We start from the raw sequence: 11382 nt of genomic DNA, 5'->3' as shown, positions 1-11382 counted from the left end.
TATTTCCAAAACTTTCCATCACCACAAACATTATTTCTCAATTTCCACTTCACTTTGAGCATCTCTTCTTATGCTTTCAGTACGTTTACGTCTGATTCCGCCTTATTTACCATAAGAAAACAAGTTAAACAAATGAAAGAGAAGAAGCTCTCAGCCCTAACACAGCACGTGGCCTAAGGGTCAGCCAACTTTGAATTTGAACCTCAGTTCTTACCTTTCCAGCCTGCTGACCCTGGGAAAATCAATTAATCTCTCTGAGCCTCAGTTCTCTTATCTGTAGTGTGAAAGTAATGGTAATAACCCCTCCAGGTTGTTCTGTCTATTAAATGAGTTGATATATGTAGAGGGTTTATCAGCATTCCCAGCATAAGTATTTCATAAATGGTAATTAGCATTATTAATAGAAATAGTATCAATATTAATTATATTTGGACTGCCACTTCATCCAAACCTTCCCTCAAAGGATGGGACAGGGCATCTTCTATGTGGCAATACCATCCTTACCACCAATGGACCTAGGATTTTAAGGAAGAAGAAATAGAATCAAGAATTTTTTTTTTTAATGTTTTGGCCGTGCTGTGCAGCGCACGGGATTTTAGTTTCCTGCCCTGGGATCAAAGCCATGCCCCTTGCAGTGGAAGTGCAGAGTCTTAGCCACTGGGCTGCCAGGGAATTCCCCAGGATTGAGAAAATGCAGAACCAAATGGCAGGAAAAGATTCAAAGCCGAGCAATCCCCAGGGGTCCTTAGTGGGGAAGATTCTCCTCCTTGGCAGGGCTGGGTGAGTGCACAGTCCCAGGCAGCCAGAGGACCGGCCCTGGGCTCCCTCCCACCCTAGCTGAAGAGAAGAAGCTGTCAGACTGATAAACATCTGAATCTCCAGGAGTGTCAGATGTACTTTTTTATGGTCTGTTTTTAAGATGCTGTGATATACTCATATATGTTTTGGGCCTGAATCCCTTCGATTTAATTGATGACACTAATATGTAAATAACTAAAACCCTGCAGATTGCACTTATGCTGTGAGCTATCCATCATTTGTTTTTTTGAAACATGAGTCAGGTTTTGCTTCCCACTGTTATTATCTTGTGTCCTGTTCCCAGAAGCATAGACTACAGCCACTTCATTAAACTTGCCAAAATGCAAAAAGAACCGAAGTGAACTAAACCAAAAAACAGCTTTAACATGTAGGAAAATTATTTCTACTCCAAAAGTGAGAGTCCAATAGAACCAGCTCAGTACTGTTTGTACAGTTTTATTTCTTTATGCAATTTAATCCAGCTGTTTGCCAGCATTTGAAAAAGAAAGAGAAAATATAATTGCCCTGCTTAAGTCAATTTTAAAGTATACTTAAAATTTTTCCATCTTATCTAGGTGCTTCTCTGCTACTTTATAGAATTTTTAATTGTAGAATTTGCTTGCTGGAAATGTGTGCTTTGGGCTAGAAAGAATATTTAGAAATCCTTACCCCAAAAAAAAAAAAAAGTGGGAGTGGAAATTTAAAAGAGGACCGCCTAATTCAGTACTAAAACCAGTGTGAGAAGCAGTGTGTGTGAGTGTGAGAGTGAGTGTGTGTGTGTGTGTCTGTGTGTGTGTGTAGTGTAAAATGTGCTTTTCAAAGTGCTGAGAGTTTGATAGGAATGTTTGATTAGCTCTTCTCAGAAGAGAAAAGGTGCTTGGACCTCTTCTTGTTTCTTCTTTAGAATAATTTGGATGGGATCTGTGATGCAGAAAAGCTTAAGGAAAAAGGGATATCCGTTCTCTGTGGTGGAAAAGTTTTGAAAAAAATTTGCTTTCTTCAAACAAGGTATGTTCTAACAAATTGTTACTTTATTTAGATAGTTTGCTTTCCATTTCTTGTTACAAAAACATGAAAATATATTTATCATTAAGAAACTAGAATACATCCCTTGACCAAGTAATCAGTCTATACAAATTTCAGTCTCAGAGAATTGAATGGTAACTGACATCCTTGAAAACAACTAATATATGTATATCAACTCTAAATAAATTGTGCTGAGGTAAGGTTAGAACAAGATTTTCACTGTATCCTTTAAACTAACTTAATTGTGGTTAAAATTAGCTGAAAAGTATAATGTTTGTGCAGAACTTTAAAGTACGTTTAAATCTATTATTACTCCACATTATACCTTACTTCCTATGTGGAATACAATAGCAGCAGAACAAATTGCTTATAACAATGAAGGAAAAGCAGATACAGGCATATTGATGCTAAGTTAAAACAGAAATTATTCAGAGTAGATCTATACTTTTCTCTATTCAGACAGATCTTGGAGGAATGTGGCTACATGTGTGATTTTGTGTCTTGTTTACACTGGAAGTATTTTCTTAGGTTTAGTGTTTCTTTAACTGATAAGCCCAAGAAACAGCCGGCATTGTTAAGTCTTCTATTGTAGCCCAACTTTACATAGGGAAACAGGATACGAAATCTCTTTCAAGCATGATTTGTGTTAAACTAGTATAAACATGAAATAAATGCCTCAAGCTCGGGTTAAACAGAGAGGATAAGATTGAATAATTAGACGCGATGGTTTGCTCTGAACAACCCACGGCATCTTTGCCATCCCAGCTTTGAGAGTGGAATTCAAGATTTTCTTTGGGTTTATAGTAAATATAAAACCCGGCATTTTTGGCCATGGTGGTTATTCAAAAATGTGAGCGCCAAGAAAATAGCATTTTGCCATTACGTTGTGTTGCAATAAATTTGGAAGTTTTGGTGGTAACGTTCTAAGGTTGTTTTTCCCTTGGTCTCTTGAAAGATGAAAATAGCCTGTAGCCAAGAAAAATCAAATACTATTTGTTTGTGTATTTTCTCTGTTGTGCATGTGTGAACTACAAGCGGTAGCTACTCCCCCATAGGAAAGCTGGAAGTGCCTGTCTTTTATTTATTGAATTAAAATACCCTCTTTTGTTGAAAGACTTTAGACAAAGAATTGCAAGACTACAAGGGCTGCATTTTTAATTGCAATATGCTGGTTTCCCAGACTAAGCTTCATTTAAATATATCTTATACCTCACCCCTGAAAGGAAATACGGTAGGAACTTTGAAAGTGCTTAATATCTATCCTGACGTAGCGTTTACTTTATGAATAGCGTTTAGACGATCTAATTATCTTTTTTGCCAAGTTGTTGATCACATGAAGAATAGTTTCTTTCAGTGAAAATACACTGGGTTTGAGAATGGTTTATGAATAGCATCAGGAGAACAAAAATGCTGTGCTGTGCCCATCTGTAATTCCTGTAAGACATACTGCTAGACAGGAAAGCGGTGTGGTTCAGTGCCGTGTCCCAAGCCAGGAGCCCAGATTACAGTCACAGCTCTGTCCCTGTTTAGTGGTGTTATCTTGAGAAAGGTGTGTAGTTTTTGACTTTTGTTTTTCCATCTGAAAAAAAAGAAAAAGCAATGCCTGCATACAGCCCCTCCCAGGATGGCTATGGGGTTCAATATTGATTCTCAGTTTTAAAAGGGTTTTGAAATGTGAAAAGTTCTAAAGAAATGGAACCTTTCTTCACAAATATTAAAAAAAAAAATAATACAATGCATGGGAGGGAGTCACTGGTTGTGAAATAAATGTTTCGTGACCTCTAGGATGTTCCTACAACAATGTCCACATGTGCAACTTAGCCTCTCCTTGCTAGTTTGGAGGCACGAGCCAGGGATCAAGAGCAGTGGGTGCAGGACAGAGCTCACTGCTCTGTCAGTGGAAGGGCTTTCTAGCTGTGTGACCTTGGGGACTTTACTCAACATCTCTGTGTCTCCATTTCCTCACAAAAGAAGTGACGAAATTGCCTTCCTAATCCTAAGGTTCCAATGCACTGGAATATCTTCAATGTTAAGACATGGCCAGACCAATTTCACTGTTGAGACTTCCTGTATACTATTGATACAAAATCAAAACAGGGTAATGGAACCTACAATATATTGAAAATGTCTGTGCTCACCTAACTAAAGACTTCAACACACTCAAAAATGAAAAGCAATATAACTTTATGCTAATGAAATATAATCCAGTGTGTATACATGTATGTGTGTATGTATAATCCTATGTGTATAAATAAATATATGCAGATGTATATTTACACTTATATTTCCATAGAGGACAGTGTGGTTCAGACTTCTTTCAGTTCTCTGGTGCATTTCTATGACTGTATGACCTCATGTGGCGATAATGTCAAATATCTAAATTTAGGTAAAGTGAAGGCCAAGTGGCCCTCCTACGCTATGGATCCTGAAGGGGCTTGTCAGGCAGGAGGTTCTGACACTTCTTAAATATGTTACCTTTGGCAAATTTTGTAAACCTTCTGGCCTCAGTTTTCTCATCTGTAAAAAGAGTCTACTATTAATGGTTACCTCATAAGGTTGTGGCAAAAAAACTTCAACTTGTAGCTGGTACAAGTTGTTGTAGCTTGGTCAGTACCCAAATGTTAGCAAGTAATTTTTTATGGTATGGGACTGGAATGAAGAACTTAAATCAGCTGTTAAACAAATCATTTGCAATCCTCTTCAAACTTAAACATTAGCTCTTTGGATGTAGTAAGCAAATAGATATGTGGAACTATGTGATCTTAATACAATTAATAGAAATTTGGGACTTCCCTGATGGTCCAGCAGTTAAGATTCTGTGCTTCCAACGCAGGGGGTACAGGTTTGATCCCTGATCAGGGAACTAAAATTCCAAATGCCATGTGATACAGCCAAAAATTTTTTTTCAATTATTAGAAATTTCTTGCTATCTTGCAGGAGATCTGAACTAATCAATATTTCAACAAATATTAAATCAAGAGAGGTACAGCCATTCTGTGATGTGTGTATTTTGAGAAACCCCAAAGGTCCCCTTCTGGCTGCCAAAACGTGTCTCACTGTGGCTTGCAGAAGGTGGTAAAATTCCTGGCTCCCTGAACACATACACACTGAGAGAGAGAAGTGCACAGAGAATTTGCTAGTTTCTACAGACATGAAAGCTCCCTGTGCAGGTGGCTTCTGCTCAGGCAGAGAATGGGGCAAGAAATGAATGAGAAACCAGGGCCAGTCGTGTCTCCCCATCGGAAATGGCTTTCTGATAGTGCCAGCTCTTAAAGTTTCATTAAGGCACAGGACTGCACACAGACAGCCAGGGCCTGATTCCTACATTGGCCTGGACTGCGGGGTTCTCCTGCTACTAGTTCCTCCAGCTATGCACCTATGCCCCTCCAGCCCAACTCCCTTCACCAGCTTGTACTGCTGTGCACACCCCATAGGGCGATCCTGCAGTGACAGGGGCCCTGCACCCAAGATTGGCCCTAGCCCTTGCTACCAACCCTGGCTCTCAACCCTACAGACAGCTGATCCCACAACCCAGTGTATGCACACTCCTGGCTCAAGCCACAGCTACTGCCTGTCCTGATCCCCAGCCTCTAAAGGTGTCACTGAGGCCTCCCACAGCCCTTGCAGCCACTGTGGATCCTCTGCCCTCCTCTCCAGGGACCACGATGTTGTTGATGCTGTTGATGCTGTGGCCTGAGCTGTCAAGCTATCACATCTCCTTGGACCTAGAGCTAATACAACCCCCATACTTAGAGCCCTGCACCATTAGACGGGTCACAGTACACTCCCGTGTGCCCCTTCTCGCAGGCGAAGGTCTTTCCTTACAGAAGTCAGTCCATGAAGTTGGAAAGAGATGATTGCTTCTTCAGATGCATAGATATCCACAGAAGGCTATGGGCATCGTGAAGAATCAGAGAAATACGCTGCCACAAAGAAACACAGTAAACCTCCAGTAACTGACACCAAATCAGGAGAACAAAATAAGAAGCCCAGCAAGGGACAGAGAAGATTGACAAAGAACCCAATGGGAATTTTAACTAAAACACACACACACACACACACACACACACACAAATTGAAGTTAATCTGAGACCATCTAGGTGAGTTCTTTTTTACAGACCAGGAGGTGAAGGGCCAAAATTGCATTCTCAATAGAGCACAGACTATTTCAGTCTTGTTGACTGCATTTTCCTATGGTTACCAAAAAACACACAGTTGTGGAAACTGGATTCAGAATTTGTTTTTAATCAACTAGAAAACTTTTCCACTTAACAGACTGCAAGCCTTAAAGAAATCCTGAGAGATCGCCCATCGGAAATGCTCCGGGCTGCCTGGAAAATGCGCGCAGCAGGCACCAGGCGATGCTTGGAGTTGAGACCCATAAAAGCGGCACATCGTGTGGCAACCTGCAAAGAGCAAATCCCCCACCAGCAGATGTTGTGACTGGAATCCGCTCTTGCATTCCTCTGGTGCTTATACCCTGAGGGAGAAAGGGGAACTGAGATGCCAGAATCCTTCCTGAGTCAAATTCACAAGCCAGGGTCTCGAAACAAAGCAGAGCAAAAATTCATTTGATTTACATTCAGCTTAGAGAATATTTTGCTGTGTTTGATTTTGGTCTTATAGCTTACAAAAATATTTAGGCCCATGTCTGCATCAGTGTCGGGGCTTCCCAGGTGGCGCTAGTTGAAGAACCTACCTGCCAATGCAAGAGACATAAGAGACGTTTGATCCTTGGGTTGGGAAGATCCCCTGGAGGAGGGCATGGCAACCCACTCCAGTACTTCTGTCTGGAGAATCCCATGGATAGAGGAGTCTGGCAGGCTACAGTGCGTAGGGTTGCAAAGAGTCAGACATGACTGAAGCGACTGCACAGCACACATTGCTTCACTGTCACTTTGCAAGATGCTTTTTCAATTCTTTTTAAGAATGCTAGATAACATTCCTTAGCCATTTGATTGAGCCTATTGTCTGACAGTCATCTAGATTTTCATGAGACTGGGCTAAAGATCCCTACAAATCTCTGAGCAGAGAAAGCAGGAACAAAACTACAGAATTGCCCCCTGTCTGGGGCTCTAGCAGAGTTCAGCCCAATTATGGTCACAATTCCTTCACCAAGGATCCTAAAATCAAACTTTGGCAGCCCCTTCATGGAACACAGTCTTATCATGGCAAAGAGGCTTGCATAACTCAATGAAGCTATGAGCCATGCCATGCAGGGCCCTCCAAGACAGATGGGTCATAGTGGAGAGTTCTGACAAATGTGTTCCACTGGAGGAGGGAATAGCAGACCACTCCAGTATTCTTGCCATGAGAACCCCATGAACAGTATGATAAGGCAAAAAGATATGATGCCAGAAGACAAGCCCCCCACTAAGTCCACTATGCTACTGGGAAAGAGCAGAGGGCAACTACTAATAGCTCCAGAAAGAATGAGACAGTTGGACCAAAGGCTGGTGATGAAAGTAAAGGACGAAGCTGTAAAGAACAATACTGCATAGGAACCTGGAATATTAGGTCCATGAATCAAGGTAAATTATATGTGGTCAAGCAGAAGATGGCAAGAGTGAACAGTGACATCTTAGAAATCAGTGAACTAAAATGAATGGGAATGGGTGAATTTAATTCAAATGACCATTATATCTACTACTGTGGGCAAGAATCCTTTAGAAGAAATGGATTATTCCTCTTGTCAACAAAAGAGTTCAAAATGCAGTACTTGGGTACAATTTCAAAAATGACAGAATGATCTCTGTTCGTTTCCAAGGCAAACCATTCAATATCACAGTAATCCAAGTCTATGCCCCAACTACCGATGCCAAAGAAGCTGAAGCTGAACAGTTCTATAAAGACCTACAAGACCTTCTAGAACTAACATCAAAAAAAAGACATCCTTTTCACCGCTTTTCATAGCGGACTGGAATGCAAAAATAGGAAGTCAAGAGATACCTAGAGTAACAGGCAAGTTTGGCCTTGGAGTATAAGATGAAACAGGACAAAATCTAACAGAGTTTTGTCAAGAGGATACACTGGTCATAGCAAACACCCTTTTCCAGCAACACAACTCTAAACATAGACATCACCAAATGGTCAATACCAAAATCAGATTGATTATATTTTTTGCAGCAGAAGATGGAGAAACTCTATCAAAGCAAGACCTGGAGCAAAAACAAGACCTGGAGCTGTGGCTCAGATCATCAGCTCCTTTTTGCAAAGTTCAGGTTTAAATCGAAAAACGTGGGGAAAATCACTAGGCCATTCAGGTAGGTATGACCTAAATCAAATCACTTATGATTATATAGTGGAGGTGATGAATAGGTTCAAGGGATTAGATCTAGCAGACAGAGTGTCTGAAGAACTATGGACAGAGGTTCATAACATTGTACAGGAGGCAGTGACCAAAACCATCCCCAAGAAAAAGAAATCTAAGAAGGCAAAGTGTCCAAAGAGGCTTTACACATGGCTGAGGAAAGAAGAAGAGCAAAAAGCAAGGGAGAAAAGGAAAGATATACCCAACTTAATGCAGAACTCCAGAGAAGAGCAAGAAAAGAAGGCCTTCTTGTATGAACAGTGTAAAGAAGTAGAGGAAAAAAATACAATGGGAAAGACTAGAGATCTCTTCAAGAAAATTGGAGAGATGAAGGGAATATTTCATGTAAGGATGTGCATAATGAAGAACAGAAATGGTAAAGACCTAACAGAAGCAGAAGAAATTAAAAAGAAGTGGCAAGAATACACAGCAGAACTATACAAAAAAGGTATTTATGACCCAGATAATCATGATAGTGTGGTCATTCACCTAGAGCCTGACATCCTGGAGTCTGAAGTCAAATGAGCCTTAGGGAGCATTACTACAAACAAGGCTAGTGGAGGCGATAAATTCTAGCTGAGCTATTTAAAATCCTAAAAGATGACGCCATGAAAGTGCTGCATTCAATAAGCCAGCAAATTTGGAAAACTCAGCAGTGGCCACAGGACTGGAAAAGGTCAGTTTTCATCCCATCCCAAAGAAGGGCAATGCCAAAGAATGTTCAAACTCCCATATAATTATGCTCATTTCACTAGTAAGGTTATGCTCAAAATCCTTCAAGTTAGGCTTCAGCAGTGCATGAACCGAGAACTTCCAGATGTACAAGCTGGGTTTAGAAAAGGCAGAGGAACCAGAGACCAACATTCGTTGGATCATAGAGAAAGCAAGAGAATTCCAGAAAAAGCACCTTCTTCTGCTTTATTCACTATGTAAAAGCCTTTGACAGTGTAGATCTCAACAAACTGTGGAAAATTCTTAAAGAGATTGAAATACAAGACCACCTTACCTGCCTCCTGAGAAACCTGTATGCAGATCAAGAAGCAACAGTTAGAACTGGACATGGAACAACTGATTGGTTCAAAATTGGGAAAGGAGTATGACAAGGCTATATATTGTCACCCTGTTTCTTTAACTTAAATGCAAAGTACATCATGCAATATGTCAGGCTGGATGAATCACAAGCTGGAATCAAGATTGCCAGGGGAAATATCAATCACCTCAGATATGCAGATGACACCACTCTAACGGCAGAGGAGGAACTAAGGAGCCTGTTGATGAGGATGAAAGAGGATAATGAAAAAACTGGCTTAAAACTCAATATTCAAAAACCTAAGATCATGGCATCAAGTCCCATCACTTCATGGCAAATAGATGGGGAAAAAATGGAAACAGTGAAAAACTGTATTTTCTTGGGCTTCAAAATCACTGTGGATGGTGATTACAGCCATGAAATTAAAAGACACTTGCTCCTTGGAAGGAAAGCTATGACAACCTAGACAGTGTACTAAAAAGCAGAGATATCACTCTGTCACAAAAGTCTGTTTAGTCAAAGCTATGGTCTTTCCAGTAGTCATGTATGGATGTAAGAGTTGGACCATAAAGAAGGCTGAGCACCAAATTGATGCTTTTTGAATTGTGGTGCTGGAGAAGACTCTTGAGAGTCCCTTGGACATCAAGGAGATCAAACCAGTCAATCCTAAAGGAAATCAACCCTGAATATTCATTGGAAAGACTGATGCTGAAGCTGAAACTCCAATACTTTGGCCACCTGATGTGAAGAGACAACTCATTGGAAAAGACCCTGATGTTGAGAAAGACCGAAGGCAAAAGGAGAAGAGGGTGGCAGAGGATGAGATGGTTAGATGGCATCATCGACTCAATGGACATGAATCTGAGCAAACTCTGGGATAGTGAAGGACAGGGAAGCCTGGCATGCTGCAGTGCATGGGGTCGCAAAGAGTCAGACACAACTTAGCAACTGAACAACAACAAATTTGTTGAATCTTACTGAGAGACATTCAACTGGTGGCTTTACCTCTGCTAAATCCTAAAGCCTGAATGGGCCATGTTTTGTAGGAGGATGGTTAGGAGAATGTTGATGATAATAGTAATCATGATTAACCATCACCCCAACAACAATAAATACTGCCAACACTTAGAGAGTCAGTCTCGTGTACCAGGCACTGTTCTAAGCCCTCTTCATCTGTCAACTCATTTAATCCTAACAGCTACCATAGGAGATAGGTGGTTATGAGTCCCATTATACAGATCAGAAAACTGAGGCACTGAGAAGTACGTTATCCAATGTCACACAGCCGGTACACGATGATGCTCAACTTCAAACCCAAGCATTCTAGTTTCAGAGCTCACATCATCAGTCTACCAGGTAACAATTATACATGGTCTTGGTTTTTCTATCACTGCACCAAATTAATTTTGCCATCCCTAAAAATATAATTTTCAAGCCAAGTCTAATTTCTAAGAAAGTCATTCCTCACTGTAAATATAGACTCCCCAGTAATACTGATGGAATGGAGTGGAGGTCAGGAAGTCACAGGGAAAAGCTGTTAGGAAGACAGGGTTTTTGTTTCTGTCACTCTTAAATAATTTTCTGACTTACGAATCACTTTTCTGGTGTGTTGGGAAGACTCTCAGGGGCAAGGCCAAGGAGCAGACCTCATTATCAAGTTCTTTGAGTAGCCAGTTCCCAAAAGGTATCCTTTATCTTCATTCTAGCGTTAAACTGGTAACGAGTCACAGAAAGAATCAAAGTATCAATTATTAACACACATAAGTGCAATCTAGAAAAACGGCATAGGTGATCTTATTTGCAAAACAGAAACAGAAACACAGACATAGAGAATAAATGTATGGACACCAAAAGGCAAAGGCAGGGGAATGAATTGGGAGATTGGGACCGGCATGTATACACTTCTACTTATAAAATAGATAACTAATGAGAACTTACAGTATTGCACAGGGAACGCTACTCAGTGGCCTGTAGTGGCCTAAATGGGAGGAAATCCAAGAAAGAGGGGAGATCTATATACGGCTGATTCACTTTGCTGTACAGCAGAAACTGACGTAGCAATGTAAAGCAACTATACTCCAATTTTTTTTTAATCAATATCAAGAAAGAATCGTACTGCCTTACAATTCAGGCTGCTTCAGAAAATCATTTTCCCTGATAAGGGTCTCTACCTTGACAAGACTCTAGTAAAAATTGCTCAAATTCTTTCCCACAGTGA

At 40.6% G+C, this 11382-nt stretch overlaps 1 protein-coding gene across 2 annotated transcripts in view; it reads left to right on the top strand.

Moving 5' to 3' along the window:
- Nucleotides 1-1545: 1545 nt before the first annotated feature.
- Nucleotides 1546-11382, top strand: part of VIT (vitrin) — a 125032-nt gene continuing 115195 nt past the window's right edge. For both annotated transcript variants that reach the window (XM_070379737.1, XM_005901911.3), the window contains exon 1: nucleotides 1546-1806. The gene's annotated coding sequence lies outside the window, so the exon portion shown is untranslated. The remainder of the gene's footprint in view (nucleotides 1807-11382) is intronic.

The sequence above is a fragment of the Bos mutus genome, chromosome 11 (genome assembly GCF_027580195.1).
Source record: "Bos mutus isolate GX-2022 chromosome 11, NWIPB_WYAK_1.1, whole genome shotgun sequence".
NCBI lineage: Eukaryota > Metazoa > Chordata > Mammalia > Artiodactyla > Bovidae > Bos > Bos mutus.
Note: the sequence above shows the minus strand (reverse complement) of the source record. Positions and strands in the feature narration are given on the sequence as shown.